Below are 16,072 nucleotides of genomic sequence, written 5' to 3' on the forward strand. Positions count from 1 at the left end.
AATAACCTGTCTGACAAGCAGAGTTCACTTCACAGTTCATTGGTGGGAAATGTGGGAGCTTCCCACATTAGTCTTTCCACACCCTGCTCCTGTTTTTTCTAATGACAAGCCACTGTGAGGTCAGCTTTGCCCCAGGACTTGGTCTGCTTTGCATAAAAACAACCTACAGTTGGCTCCAAAATCAAACGAATACTGAGTTGGGAGCGGGGACAAACTGGTATTAAAACTTTCTAACTACACGTAATTGCAAAAGAGGCACAAACTACAAAACTGTTCAACAATGATCAACAACTGAAAGATAGTCCATTGAATATTCAATACTGTTAACCTATCGTGGGGTTTTATAGCTAGGCAGACAACAAGAACAACAATAATAATGACAGGTTTCAGAGTAACAGCCGTGTTAGTCTGTATTCGTAAAAAGAAAAAAGAAAAGGAGTACTTGTGGCACCTTAGAGACTAACCAGTTTATTTGAGCATGAGCTTTCGTGAGCTACAGCTCACTTCATCGGATGAAGTGAGCTGTAGCTCACGAAAGCTCATGCTCAAATAAACTGGTTAGTCTCTAAGGTGCCACAAGTACTCCTTTTCTTTTTTCTTTTAACAATAATAATAATATTCATATTATTTTAAGAAATCAACAATCAAGACATTCATAAAGCAAACAACTTTTACATTCAACTCTCCCTGGGGAAACTCTGGTCCCCAGAGTAATAATATCTCTCTTTCTGTAAGAGATTATCTTCCCCACTCACCTCTTCATCAAGCACAGGTCCCAAACCAGCAAACAGTTACTCATATATTTAACTTTGCAGTCTGTCAGTAGTCCCAGGGAAATCCATGGTCAGCAGCACAGCAGGGCTAAGGCAGAGGCGGCCATGGGGGCTCCATGTGCTGCCCCCGCCCCAAGTGCCGGCTCCGCAGCTCCCCTTGGCTGGGAACTACGGCCAGTGGGAGCTGTGGGGGTGGCACCTGTGGGCGCGAGCAGTGCACAGAGACCCCTGGCCCCTCCTGTGCCTAAGGGGCTGCAGGGATATGTTGGCCACTTCTGGGAGCCGCCTGAGGTAAGCGCCTACTGGATCCTGCACCCCAACCCCCTGCCCTGAGCCCCCTTCCGCACCCAAATTCCCTCCTGGAGCTAGCGCCATACCGCAACCCCCTGCCCCAGCCCTGAGCCCCCTCCCACACTCCAAACCCCTTGGCCCCACCCAGAGCCCCCTCCTGCACCCCAAACCCCTCATCCCCGGTCCCACCCCCAAGCCTGCACCCCAAGCCCTCACCCCCTCCCACACCTCAACCTCCTACCCCAGCCTGGTGAAAGTGAGTGAGGGTGGGGAGAGCGAGCGATGGAGGGAGGGGGGATGGAGTGAGCAGGGGACAGGGCCTTGCATTAGGGGGCGGACCAAGGGTGTTCGGTTTTGTGCGATTAGAAAGTTGGCAACCCTAATGGGACTATACATAGTGCATACAGTTAAGCACATGCATACATCTTTGCAAGATCAAAACCTTAGTCTATAGATTTTTCACTTTATTTTTGGTAAAACATTTGGCCTTGATCCTGCAAATACTTACACACTTCAGTAACTTCACCTATGTGAGCCCTCTGATGGAAGTCAATAGGACATTCACAGGGTGTAAAGTTAAGCACATGTATAAGTCTGTGTAGGATTGGGATCTTAGGTGCAGGGGCCCACGTAAGCAGATCTTCATCCATGTAGAGCTCCACAGAAGTTTGGGCTCCATGTTGGTGCAGAAGTTCTTTTCTCACAGATCAGCTTGCAGGATAAAGGAGTTATGCCTTGATCTTGCGAAGGACATATGCCCATGCTTAACTTTATGCACAGTGAGTAGTCCCCTACTGAGTTCCCTAGTATTTGCAATTGAAAGCTACATAGGGCAAGGGGCCAGAGTTGGCTCTCACATAAACTGGTGTCCACTCCAGTTTACTGCAATGGAGTTACCCTGGATTTGCACCAGTGTTAAGAGAAACCAGCATCTGTTTCTTTGTCTTTATTTTTTTTCTTCTGTAAAATGTTGTGTTCACCCCTGGCACAATACCACTAAGGCTGATTAAATGGATCTCCCCTTATTGCAGTACAGACAGCTGAGCTAATGCATTTTAATCTCACACTACAGTCTTTGTAGCAACCTTAGTGATATAATTAAATAATAATACTACTAATAAAAACACATATCCATCAATGAGTAGCTGGTAATACATTTATATGTAATACAGAGATTTTTTAAGTTAAGTTCTAAATACACTGAACTTTACAGCAACACTTGTAACTACCATAACAACCGTATCTTATAATATACAACTCACATCCAATTCAGGGCAGAAGAGCAGTCCATTTTGTAGCAAAGACCAGTGCTGTTTTGTGGATCAGCTGGCAAGATGTTTTCTAAAGCAGCTCAGATCAGTCAACAACAATCTCCCCCTAGAGTCCAAGTACATCACCTCAAAAATATGTCTGAGCTCTTCTGGCACTGAGCCTGGGAACCCAAATCTATCCCTGATCCAGATCTTCCAGTTGGCAGCACAACAAATTGCTGCCCTGCCACCAAGGTGGAAAGTCATTTTTCACTCATTATGTTATTTTGAAAAACAGAGTACTTGCTTTATTTAAAAGGGAAAAAAACAATACGTTGTGCTTTAGGAAATCTACAGCCCAGAAAGCTCTTTTGCTTTATAAAGCCACACAGACAAGGGATCGAGTTAGAACAATGTGAATTAATATCCCAACAAGTTTGAGCTGAAAAATATACTCAGACTGAATATTCTATTGCTCTCAACCCATTCGGTCCATGCCAGTCAGGCTTGAACTATGCATCACCAATTCCCTTCCCTGTGATGTTTGCAGTGGCTTGGGGTGGCTATCATCTAGATCTGCATCAGAGATTTCCCTCTATTTCATCTTGTGGAGTTTTTCTAGTTATATTTTCCCTATAGTCTTCATGGGATTTACATGAGCTGTCACATAACAGAGCTAGCTGCACTTCTGTCCCCTTCTGATCTCTCTCAATTCACCCTTCAGGGGTCAGTCCTCACGCCTTTATCTTAATCCATTGCAGGGTGGAATTATGCAATTCTCCCACTCTTACACCAGGCCTTGGGCTACAATATACCCTGTGAATCAATGCGCTTTCCCAGCAGGTCTGACTGCGTCTCTTCCCTTCAGGCGACTCTGACCAGAGGTGACAACAGTGACTCAACAGCCTTCTTAAACCAAAGTATTATTTAATTTAACAGCAGGAACAAAGCATTTAGAGAAAAAAGGACTTTAAAACAATAAACAGTCTACACATGTGTATCTTACCAAAAGGCTCACCTGGAAGTGTAATTGAGACCAGCTGTAGGGCCTTAGCCAGCAATTGCTGCAGCTGGCCCCCTTTCCCTCCAATTACTCCCCAGATCCTCATGATAACCGAGGCAAACCTAACGTTTCCAGACACCCCAGGGTACATCTGAATCTTAGTCTGGTTCCCCTAAACAACTCTTCTGAACAATTCCCATCTCTTTTGAGAGACAGTCTCCTTTTGAACACGCTATAGTTGATCTCAGCCAGGCACAGGTCTTTCTTCTGTAATGGCATTGTCCCTTAACAGCTCTCAAGCGTTTGCTGAGAAGCGGCTTATTGTGAGCCAGTTTTTTCCTTACAGCCCCCTAGTAATTAAACCAATATATTCATACAGTAAACATCCCCAAAACAGGTCAACCTACAGTATTCCTCAAGTATTTCAGAACAGCTGCTATTCTGTCACGTGAACTATTTTGGATTTATAGATATTTATAGCCTGGCTTTGAGATCCTCAGATGGATGGTAAGCACAGCCAATGGGTTTCCAGATGGAATTAGGTTTCCAAGTATTGGTGCTACTGTTCATTTACGGGTGGTGGGGGGAAGTGGTGAAAGGATTTAGTCCAATTGACTTTTATCTGACTTTCAATGGGGCTTGTATTTCCAGAGCCCTTTGGTGCTTTTGAAAATGTCTTTCTAAAGCCCTAAATAATAATATCTAGCTCTTATAGAGCACTGTACAGCAGCAGATCTCAAAGTGCTTTACAAAGAGATCAATGTCATTATCCCCCTTTTACAGATGTGAAAACTGAGGCACGGAGATGACGTGATGTGCCCAAGGCCACCCAGAAACCAATGGCAGACCCAGGCATAGAATGCATGTCTCCCAAGTTGCAGTCCATAGCTCTAGCCACCCTGCCTCCTAGGAATGGCCTAACATGTTTCTACCTGAGGGATTGTTCTCCCCATGCCACATTGTATAGTTGTGATTAGCGGAGATGCTTGAGATGGAGCCACCTCACTATAAATTGGGGACAGCTGCTGGCATGATGTTATCCTTAAGAGGTCCTCATCTTTGAACCTGTCCCTCCAGTTCTCCCAAAGCCTGGATTTGTTAACCTTCCTGGCATGCTGCGAAGCCCATCTTTTCCCCAGTTTTTGAGGAAGTGGTTGGCGGTGGATTGGAAGGGTTTTAGTTTAGTTGAATACCTCAATATATTATGAAGGAACAGTCCTTTCTATTCTGTTGCTAAGTGAATGATCTATTTTTCTGGTAGGGGATAAGTGCCCAGAGCACTGGATGGGGCACCTAAAGAGGCCTTTAAATTTCCAAAGAAATGAAATACGTTTAAAACCTTCATGCATGGAATATCCATTTCCTGGCAAAGGGAATGACTGTCTATACACCCACCCTTACAGTTTTGCAAAGAGAGAGAACACTTCTAGGTACACTACGGGAACTCATTTGCTAGATTAAACACATAAAAAAACCAGTGCAAATTCACTAGTGGTGTAAATGGGTGTAACTACACGGACTACAGCATGTACACCGTCAGAGTAACAATCACCTCCTGCCTAAGCCTAGTGCAGAGGTGAATTTCACCTGGAGTGAATTTGGCCCAGGGGTACCATACATATTGTGATGAACAAGTTCATCATGATTGCTGTTGGTTACTTGATTTCCCAGAAAGCTCCCACGTGGCTCAGCAGCTGTGGCCTGAGGGAGAGAAGCAACAAGCACTGCCTGCAGCTCCATTGCCTGCTGCAGAAGGAGGTGGCTACTGGCAGAAAGCCAGACACTGTTAAGGCGAAGAGACTTTTCCTATTCTCCAGCAAGACTCTTTAGCAGTAGCAGTCACTAGCTCAGCCTCCAGCAATTTCCTACCCACTTCAGCATCACTTGCAATTTTGCCAGATCCTGCTTCAAACAGCAACAGAGGTGAAATCCTGTCCCACTGAAGTCAGTGAGAATTTTGCCATTGACTTCAGTGCGGACAAGATTTCACCCAAGTCTGGAGGCCAGATTCTCCTGTCACTTATGTTGGTGTAAATCAGGAGTAGCTCTATTCAAGTCATTGGACAGAGAAGAATCAGCAATCCCAGCAATACCTTTCTTAGAAAAGGGGACGAGGAGCCATGTTGCTTTACACAGAGTCCCAGCCTAAGCAGTGGGATCCTGCCTTTGTCCCTAGATGTCACTCTGATGGCTCCAGAGTCGGGTTGTGATGTTATGGTGATAACTTCATTTAAATAGTTCTGTCCCTCTGCTGGGATACTTCTGTTTTTAACTATGTAACCCAATAGTAAAACAGCTTGGGATACTATTTCCTATAGATGTTATTTTGGTGCTTATTGGTGATCACCTTTGGTCTTCAGCACCTCTTTGCAGCAAAACCAGGTGACACAGAAACCCTACCTCAGTTTCCCTCATGGAACTGAGGTTGTGGCTTAGACAGTTAGAACTCCCCTCCCTCAGACAGGCATCACCCCCAGTCCTCCTTATGCAGGTGGGTTTGTATTTCAAACAATCCCTCTGACTCTACTTCAGGCAGTAGTCAACCAGCTCTCCCTCTTCGAGCTGGACTTGTAACTTAGGCCAGCTGTAGGGCCTTAGCCAGTGTCTCCTTCAACTGGGCCCCTTTCCCTCCAATCAGTTCCCAGATCCAGAGGGTTCAGCAGGCCTGCTTTCACCTGCTGATGGCTGCCCTGCTATGAGGGAGGAGGCAGCATATAAACTGGTCCCCTTTCCAAAACCCATCCCAATTTGCTGGGGAGAGGGGAGCCCTGCCCACTGTAAGGTTCCTGGTTCCGGACTCTTAAAGAAACAATGATGGGATTTCCTCTCAACCACTACTTATTCCCAGGACCACTTCCTCTCTCCCAATTTCTCCTATGTCTTTTTATATCAGACCTGCCAAAACCTTAGAGGGCCATGCCACATGATAGCCGTGGGCTTACCCCTAGAAACCACAACCCTTAAGGGGATAGATCACCTCATCACAGCACTGAACCCAGCAAAATGTACATAGAGGTCAGTAATAACTGCATGCTAACCCATATTGCCTCATTGTTTTCTAATACTCCCCTATCTGTATCCATCTGTTGTCTCTTGTTTTATACTTTGATTGTAAGCTCTTTGGGAGCAAGGACAATCATTTTGTTCTGTGTTTGTACAGCGCCTAGCACAATGTGGTCCTGGTCTATGGCTGGGACTCCTAGGCACTAGATCAATGCAAATAAATAAGAAAATAACAACCTATTGGCTCCTATATGATATTGAGCACCACTGGGGGCAGGGGAGACCTCGGCCTTCTGCAGGTTCAGACAGGACACTCAGCACCACAAAGGATCAAGCCATTACCTAATACTTTGTTTACAGAAGGGCATTTCTTTGGTGCACCAGCCCACACTCTTCACAGTTGTCAACCCTCCTTCAAACCTAGTCTATCATGTGAAAAATCATTTAGAGTTGGAAACTTCTCATTGTCATGTAGCTAAAACAAAGATGAATAGGGAATTCCTTTCAAGCATGCTAGTTTCTCAGTTAACTTAGTGACATACCTGATTTCTTTGACAACAGTGTATTTTTATCCTTGTAACAAGCAAAAAGCAAATTCAACCCAGAATATTAGGTTTTCTTTGTCTCGTTCAAGCCAGCCAAGTTTTTGGTTTCATTATTGTTACACTTTCCTTTTTGCCCTGGGCTTCAGCACTCTACTTCTGAAGAGGAAGCCTCTGCCCAGAAACCTACATTACAGAAATTCACCGAATGTACAATAGGTCACCTTAAGGAGAAAGTTCAGGCCAACAGATTTCACATCAAAATCAGCAACTAGCAATAGCTATAGATTTCCATGCCTTCATCTCTCCCAGCAGGTATGTCATATGCCCATGTTGGTAACTCAAACCCTTATGGAAAAGGCCTGAATAATGGCATAGAAAATAATAACTTCTCCCTAGGTTTTTTAAGATTATCTTCTAGAATGTAACAGAAAATTATATTCCTGGCATAGAATTCTATAAGTGGATAAAAAGCCCATTAAAAGACATCATTCCCTCAGCTCTGATTAAAGTGACTTCAGTGCAGTTGCACCAGGGATTGTCCAAGATCTTCACATGAGAAGCCACGACTAGAACCTAGATTGTCCAACTCCCAATCCTGTGATTTAAGCCACTAGACCATGCTTCTTCAACAATGATATAAACATTATATAAAGGAACTATAAGTTAGTTTCTCATGGATTTAGAAAACAATTTTTGAAGCATAGGGCAGGGGCTCATTCAAATGATTTCTATTTAAAGTAATGTGCATATGTAAGTATTTTAAATTCAGCAAGTTCAGTTTGACACGCCTGCAGAACTAACTTCTCATATATCTTGTGATAATTACCTAAAAGTTATTAACACAATATATATTCTTTATATGGGTATACACACTAGATTTCAGTTACTATTGTTTGCACCAATTGGGAATAGTTGTAGATTATCATGTATAAACTGGGGAAATCTAGAAACAAAGGCATTAGAGCATATTTTTGCAGCACAGTCGTGGGAACAGTAGGGGACTTTGGTAAATGATGGGCATGGGCAATCATCTAGATGACATCTATGAAAAGCATCACAGAATTTTTAATATCCATTCCAAGCAGACAGGACCTCAATGTTTAGTGTTTCAGTTTGAAGACTGGAAAAATGATTCTGATAGGAATCCAATATGAAGGTCCAGGGAGCCTAGATAATTTTCAAACTGGCACAAATCGCACACCCCTTATTCATGGAAAGCCCCCATTTACTTTGTTGGGAATTTTGCAGGAGTAAAGAATGTGAGATTTGGCTTCTAGTATTAGCCCTCTAATCCTCCTTTCTATTTACACATTAACGGTGATCTCTTTCAGGTCCATCTTGCAGTTCTAACTTACTGAGGGCTCTCCACTGACATTAATAGAGAGTTTTGCTTGCATAAGCACTACAGATTTGGACCTTAAATGCAATCCAATTAGAATGGTAAGGCAGCGTGGAGAATGATGCAAGAAGAGCATCTTTCAAAATAACCCTGACAAATTAGAGAATTGATCTGAATACAACAAGATGAAATTCAGTAAAGACAAGTGCAGAATACTACACTTAGGAAGGAAAAATCAAATGCACAACTACAAAATGGGAAATAACTGGCTTGGTGGTAGTATTGCTGAAAAGGATCTGGGGCTTATAGTGGATCACATATTGAATATGAGTCAACAATTTGAAGCAGATGCAAAAAATGCTAATATTCTGGGGAGTATTAACAGGAGTGTCATATGTAAGACATATGAGGTAATTGTCTTGCTCTACTTGGCACTAGTGAGGCCTCAGCTGGGTTACTGTGTCCACTTTTGGGTGCCACACTTTAAGAAACCTGTGGATAAATTGCAGATAGTCCAGAGGATAAAATGTTTAGAAAACTTGACATATGAGGAAAGGTTTTGAAAACTGGGAATGTTTAGCCTTCTGAAAGGAGACTGAGGGGAGACATGATAACATTCTTCAAATATGTTCAGGGATGTTATAAAGAGGACAATGATCAATTGTGCTCCATGTCCACTGAGGGTGGGACAAGAAGTAATGGGCTTACTTTGCAGCAAGGGAGATTTAAGTTAGATATTAGGAAAAACTCTCTAACTATAACAGTAGCTAAGCTCTGCAATAGGCTTTCAAGTGAAGTTGGGGAATCTCCATCTTTGGAGGTTTTTAAGAACAGGTTGGACAAATACCTGTGAGAGATGGTCTAGGTTTTCTTGGTCCTTTCTCAGCACAGGGGGCTGGACTTGCAGACTTCTGGAGGTCCCAATTAGCCCTACATTCTATGATTTTATGAACTGCAGTGTACTGTACTTGTTATTAAGTTTGGATTATAAACTCCTCAGGCAGAGAGGTCTTCATATTTCTCTGTAAAGCATCATTCATGTTTATAGGTTGGGTTAGTTCTCACATTGTTTGGACAGCATATCCAATGAATGCATTAGGCAACTCCATTTTGTTCTGAGCAAAATTTGGTATGTTATGGGGAGGATGCCAGTGGTAGGATGTGAGGAACAGGTGTCTGTTGACGCCATCTACCCATCATATTTTAAGGCTTCCAGGAGGGGTCTTTTCTGCCCTGATTTCATTGGATCGAAATAAAAAATGATTCTCATAGGGAAGGTGGTAGATATTTGGAGCAGATGACCATACCACCATAGAGAGTGTTGGGCAAGTGCTTGAGGGAGCAGAACATGTTTAGTTAGAAAATGGATCTCTTCATTCAACTTGAATTCATATCATTTGATGTTTTCAATCATTCAGAGATGCTTCATCTGAATGGTGCCCAACTTCTTTTCAATGCTGACAGTGAGAGGCCACGTTTAAGTCCCATAGGTCACCGAAACGTTATATATCCTCAGCTTTGTCTCTCTGCTTGACCAGGTATCCAGGATCATCTTCTGTGGTTGGGTGCTTGGGATACAAAAAAGGAAGGAGTGGGACTCCTCTTTAAATGTCATATCCACAAATCAATCTTAAAATTTGAACCAATTTCCGGTTACCTACTTAAAGCCCAGTTGTAGCAGAAGCATGGAAGATGAACAACTATTCTTTGCTATGCTCCAACCAGTGAAGCTTCTGATGAAGACAAGACGAAGTTCTACAATCAAGTGAACTCTTTTTGTTCAACTATCTGTAATCACAACATTGTCACTCTGCTCAGTAATTTTAATGCTACTGTTGATAATTCAAGTGGACCACGGAAAAATGTTATTGGACCTGTAACCTCAAATACCTTAAACAGCAATGATAAACACCTTTCACTGTTGTGTTTTTCTCATGATCTTGTCATTACAAACACCTGATTTCATGGGAATTTAATTCACCAGTTTACTTGGTCGTGTGATAAAGCCCAAACAAAGATGATTGATTACATTATAATCTCTCATTATAGGAAATCATCCATCAGCAGTTGTAGAATTTATCAGTCTGCTGAGCTCAGTAACACTGACCACAGATTAAGCTATGTCTACACTGCACTACAGTGTGGACTATGGGGGAGTGAATGGCAGAGTGCACCAAGGTGCTGCTCTCTAACTGCCCCATGTAGACGCTGCTGGCATGAACTAAAAGGTGCCTAGTTCACATTAACATAGTCCTGTTTGAAAGAAAACTATAGTAACGTGAACTAACTACAGAGACGTAAAGAAGCTTAAGGGAAATAAGGTAGCAGGAATCTGTGGAATTGCTGTGGAACTATTCAAAAGTGCTGGACCACCTATTCTTTTGTGGCTGCAGATGCTGATCAATATCATCTGGAGAACAGAGGAGGTCCTGTGTGACAGGCAAAGTGGCATTATTTTACCACTAGAGAAAAATAAAGGCAGCAAACGGGACTATTGTAACTATTGTGACATTATTTTTCTATCTGTCCTTGGGAAAGATTTTGTTTCTGTCTTGCTGACCCAAGCCGCTGATATCTTAAGGAGCAAAAGAAGACTACAACAAGCTGTCTTGACTCTCAGCCGTTCCATGACAGAGCAAATTGTCACAGTGCATCAGCTTATTGAGAAGGCATAAGACTTCAAGCACCCTGTTCACATTACACTTATGGATATCAAGGTCAGGTTTGACTCTGTTGACAGGGAATCACTTTGGCTGATCTTGAAACTCACAGGCTTCCCTGACAAGCTCCGTAAAATGTTCTATCTCCTATCTGATAATTCCTCAAGCTGCAGCCTTGTAAATGGAAAAAGAATCGCCTTCTTAAGAATTAGGTTGGGCATTCGATGCCATTCCAAAACTCTTCAATCCCATCAGAGACTATGTGCTTGAGCGGATACTAAGTAAATGCATTTTTGGCATATGCCTTGGTGACAAGCACCTCACCTACATCAATTTTGCCAATGGCATAGCACTAGTTGTCAAATCAATGGATGAGCTAGTTGTAGCATTTACAGCTCTGGAAATCTCAGCGGCAAAATTAGGCCTGAAAATTAATTGGGGGAAAAACAAATTCTTCTAATCAGCAATTTTGAACATGTTGTGGGCTCATTTTTTGAGTATTTTAGTGGGTATCCACTTTGTCAAGATTTTCAGTGGTTTCACCTCCTTCAGCTCTTCTGTCGACAACGTGGGTGGCATCGAGGAAGAACTTGAAGCCTGCACTGCAAAAGTGTCATCAGTAATGGAGCACCTCATCAAGAATGTTTTTTGCAAACTGAACAGCACATTTATAGTCCTACATAAATAATAAAATTATAATAATTGATTATTAATAGAATGGCTTGAGTTTCCTGATGAGTGTTCCTTAATTTTCAAAAGCCATAAACATTCCCCTTCTTCTAAACGAACACTTAATATCTTAGAAGGAAATTCCCCCTCCCATTCCCTCTCACTAGTGGTGCTAGCCCAGTGGGGGCCCTAAGCAGGAATATTCCCCCCCAACACATAATAAAAAGCAAATGGAGGGGAGGGCATGAGCTGCTCAGGGCCCTAAGCAATTGCTTAGGGCTTGTCTTCACTACTGATGCAGCGGGCATTAATTTAGTGGGTCTCGTGAAGACCCGATAAGTCAATGGTAGCATGATCTCCCATCAATTTCAGTGCTCCACCTCCCCTAGAGGAGGAAGCTATATCAATGGGAGAGCATCTCCCGCAGACATAGCGCATTGTAGACACCACTGTAAGTCGATCTAAGCTACTTTGACTTAAGTTACATATATCTTACGTAACTTAACTAGCGTAACCTAGATCGACTTACCTCGTTAATGTAGACCAGGCCTTAATCTGCTTATGCCTAGCTCCAGCTCTGCTTCCTCTTACTATAACATTATCATTTCCAGCATAGTCTTGGAGGTATTCTGGTCAAAAAATAAATATTGATTTTACAAAACAAACAACTAAAAAGGACAAAATTGGGCTAAAAAAATCTGATCCACTTTATTCCCTGTAGCTATTTACAAAGGCCTAATGCATCCATGGTAAGGAATTTTGAACACCCCTACAATAAAAAATGATGCAAGGCAAAAATAAAATTATTCAGTAATGACCAAGAATGTTCCAGGAAGTGTTTCACATTTCCAAAGTGTCTTTACAAAACAATCAGGAGGGAGAAAAAAACTATTTTAAATGCTATGAAAAATGTCAGTATTTTGGTAACCCTTGGACCACTGCAGACATGGGGTCTGATTCTGACCCTACTTTCCCCTTCTTTACATTGATTTTAGTGCTCTTACTTCTGATCTACACCAGTTTAAGTGAGATCAGAATCAAGCCCCCTGTAAACTGCACTGTAGATTATACTCTTCTGGAAACACTCCCTCCCACCCCCGCAAGCATCTTTCTCACTTGTCCTTATCTGCTGAACTCACAACACGGAGTGCCAGGACTATTTCCCTGACCCTACTTTCTAGTTACTGAATCTTTTCACATAATAAACAGCACAACCCCGTGCTCTCTGCTGATCTCTCTTGCAAACTTCCTGGCAAAAAATCTTGACCGTCCTGCCTGCTTAACTTTCCCAGAAACCTCCACCACACACCACAATCAGTGTTTCAGCTGCCTAACTTTACTGCCAGTCTTCTCACCAACAATGAACTCTGTCACCTTCCTACATGATAAGTTCTCCTGTAACCCTTCCAGAAAATAACCTTGATAACCCTTTTAGGGTGACCAGAGAGCAAATGTGAAAAATTGGGATGGCAGTGGGGGGTAATAGGTGCCTGTATAAGAAAAAGCCCTGAATATTGTGACTGTTCCTATAAAATTGGAACATCTGGTCACCCTAACCCCTTTCCACAATCCCTGAGCTCCCCTGCCAGCCCTCCCGCTGCTCCCCAGATAAGCATCCTAATGCCCCTTCTTGCTGCTAAATCGCACAGGTACCAGCCACCTGCAAATTATATATACCCTTCTAGAGCTTAAAATCCAGCTTTGGCTTTAAGATAATTATTAAGTCAACTGGGTCTTTCGAATAAAATTCTGTTTCCATGTGAAAAAAAATACAAACATTGAATTTGTCTAAGTAAGTTCTTCATGGTATTTCTAGTGCTAATCAATACCACCTCTTAAAAATCCCCATGGTCCTCTTTAGAGACAAGTATTACAAAACCCGACTTTCCTAATGAAGATAGAGTTACTGAGTCCAGAAATGTTAAATGACTAATCAGTATGTCTGTGAGACTCGAAATTGGCTTCATTTAAGCTAATGTAAAAATGTGGTTAATTTGTACAAAAAATTATATATCAACAATTCAAATGAACTCTTGTGCCCCAGGCCTGGTCTATACCTAAAATTAGATCAACCGAGTTACATCACTCAGGCCTGTGAAAGATTTCATGCTCTGTGCAATGTGGACAGAGCAACCTAACCCCCATTGAATTCTTCCATCAACCTAGCTACTGCCTCTCAGAGAGGTGGATTAACTACAATTAGTGGTTCTCAAACTGTGGGTTGGGACCCCAAAGTGGGTCGCGACCCCTTTTTAGTAGGGTCGCCAGGGCTGGTGTTAGACTTGCCGGAGCCCAGGGCCAAAGCCCAAGCCCCACCGCCTGGGGCCGAAGCTGAAGCCAAAGCCCAAGGGCTTCAGCCCTGCCTGGCAGGTACCAGGTTAGAGGCCCCCAACTGGTGCTGAAGCCCTTTGGCTTTTGCCCCCTTGCCTGGGGCAGTAGGGCTCAGGCTCTGGCCCTCCCAGCTAGGGCTGCGGGACTTGGGCACGCTCAGGCTTTGGTCCCCCCTCATGGGGTCATGTAGTAATTTTTGTTGTCAGAAGGGGTCGCGGTGCAATGAAGTTTGAGAACCTCTGAACAACATCAGTAGAAAAATCCCTTCTATCAATGTTGAAAGCATCTACATTACAGCGGCACGGCCACAGCACCGTAACTGTGCTGTTGTAGTGTAGATATCCCCTCAGTAACTTATCTCGAGCTGACCTGTTCATATGCAGTGTATACACACATACACACACACACTATGGGCCAAGGAGTTATATGGATTTTACACCTGCTTGGGATCTGTTCCTGTGTCTGTTAAGCATAACAGTGGTAACTGTTTTGTACATTGTGCTTCACCTATGAAAGAAAATTGTCCAGGAAAAAAATCAGACATACAACTCCACCACAACTACCTATCACTGCATGCAAATGAAACAAGAACTAGTAGCACTTTTAACCTGTTTCTTTATCCTTTTCGCAGATGTGGAGTTTCCCAAAAAGATTTGAGTCGCTGGGCTGATGCTGCCCATCTGCTGTTCAACTGTATGCATTCAAGCCCACCACAGAGCTGCTTGTGAACTCGAGGCCGGAGGAACACAATTACTTTAAAGTGATGCAAGCCATTTACTATAATGCTACCAATTGCACGAAACGAGGTCAGCTGGGCTAATAAAAGGAAAAGCGGAGCTTCTAATGACAAACATTCTGGGCCCAGACCTAAGGTACTTTATGCAGGTATGCAACAGCCAAAAACATCTAGCCAAAAAGACTAGACAGGAGGAAAGAAACCGGAGACTGCACCCTTATGTACACCACAAATAAGATTGCCACAGCTCACCACAGATGGAGGCAATATGGGCATACAAGGGGCAAGGCCAGTGGCTAAACACTAAGCACGGATCCACAAAGCCACAAACCTGTGAGGGAGGAGGCATCAGACCACACCTGCTTCTCTCCTGGGTGATCAGTAGTAGCTGGATGCAGCCTGACTGTGTGGCGGCCCCAGGCCTTGCTTCCGGTAGTTTGTGAACAAAGTTCTTGTAGGTTTCCCCACATTGTGTACACTATATGGTAGATTGGAGGTATCTCTTTTGGGTATCTCCTTTTCTCATCCCCACCTAAGTAACCCAGGAACGGGATTCATTTCTACAACCAAACCTTGTTACTTGTACTAATGTCTGGAAGACCCATCACACATTACTGACTTTTATGAATTAGTAAGTGCCCAATCTTATGAGGTGCTGAGTACCTTCCAGTCCCAGCAACTTCCATGGAGTTGAGGGAACTTAGCTTCTTGCAGGATGAGGGGCTAAGCAAATGAGCGTGACGAAAGCATAGATAATGCATCTCACGGTGCACTTTGTTAATTTATTTAACAAGTGCAGTTTAGCTTTAATTATTTATGATAATACTTCATACTAAACTAGTAAACATAGCATAATATATTCTGTAAAAGTAATAAAGTCTTAGCTATATGAGACTGCATTATGGCTCCTTGCTCTTAAATCTTTGCTGAGAAGGGGAGTGCAGCATCAGTTTGTGTGTGAATTATGAGGTATGTGGGTTAGTGAAAATGAGCGAGGTGCTATTTTTGACTTTCTCTTTTTCTTTTTTCATTGTTCTCTTCCTCCCTGATATGGGTCCCTCTCTCCTACCACTGCTCCCATTTAAGACCCAATTATTTTCCCATTGAAATCAAATGCAAAACTTCCATTGACTTCAGTGGGAGCAGATTGAAACCTTATTGTTTTGTTTACATACTAGATCAAATACCACACAGATATAGTGGGCTAAATTCAGAGATGAGCCTGTATTGTGACTCACAGGCCACGGAGCCAGAAGATAGGCATGGAGCAAGAAAAACAACTAACAAGGGAGTATACGTTAAAATAGCCCATCTCCTTCCTTAACACATGCATTCTTACATCTTCTGATTTCCCAATGTGGAAGTTACATCACCTTAGAATCCCATATTGGTAAGTGGGTATCGGGGAGTTTGATTCAGTCTCAGTTAGTGCAAGAGGGCCTGGTTCTCCTCTCACATCAGTGTCAATCATG

General features: G+C 42.9%; 1 protein-coding gene across 3 annotated transcripts in view; it reads right to left on the reverse strand.

Moving 5' to 3' along the window:
* The window catches only part of FOXN3 (forkhead box N3), a 308,352-nt gene that overhangs the window by 192,036 nt on the left and 100,244 nt on the right, over positions 1-16,072 (reverse strand). The window lies entirely within an intron of this gene.

This window comes from Natator depressus, chromosome 6 (assembly GCF_965152275.1).
Source record: "Natator depressus isolate rNatDep1 chromosome 6, rNatDep2.hap1, whole genome shotgun sequence".
NCBI lineage: Eukaryota > Metazoa > Chordata > Testudines > Cheloniidae > Natator > Natator depressus.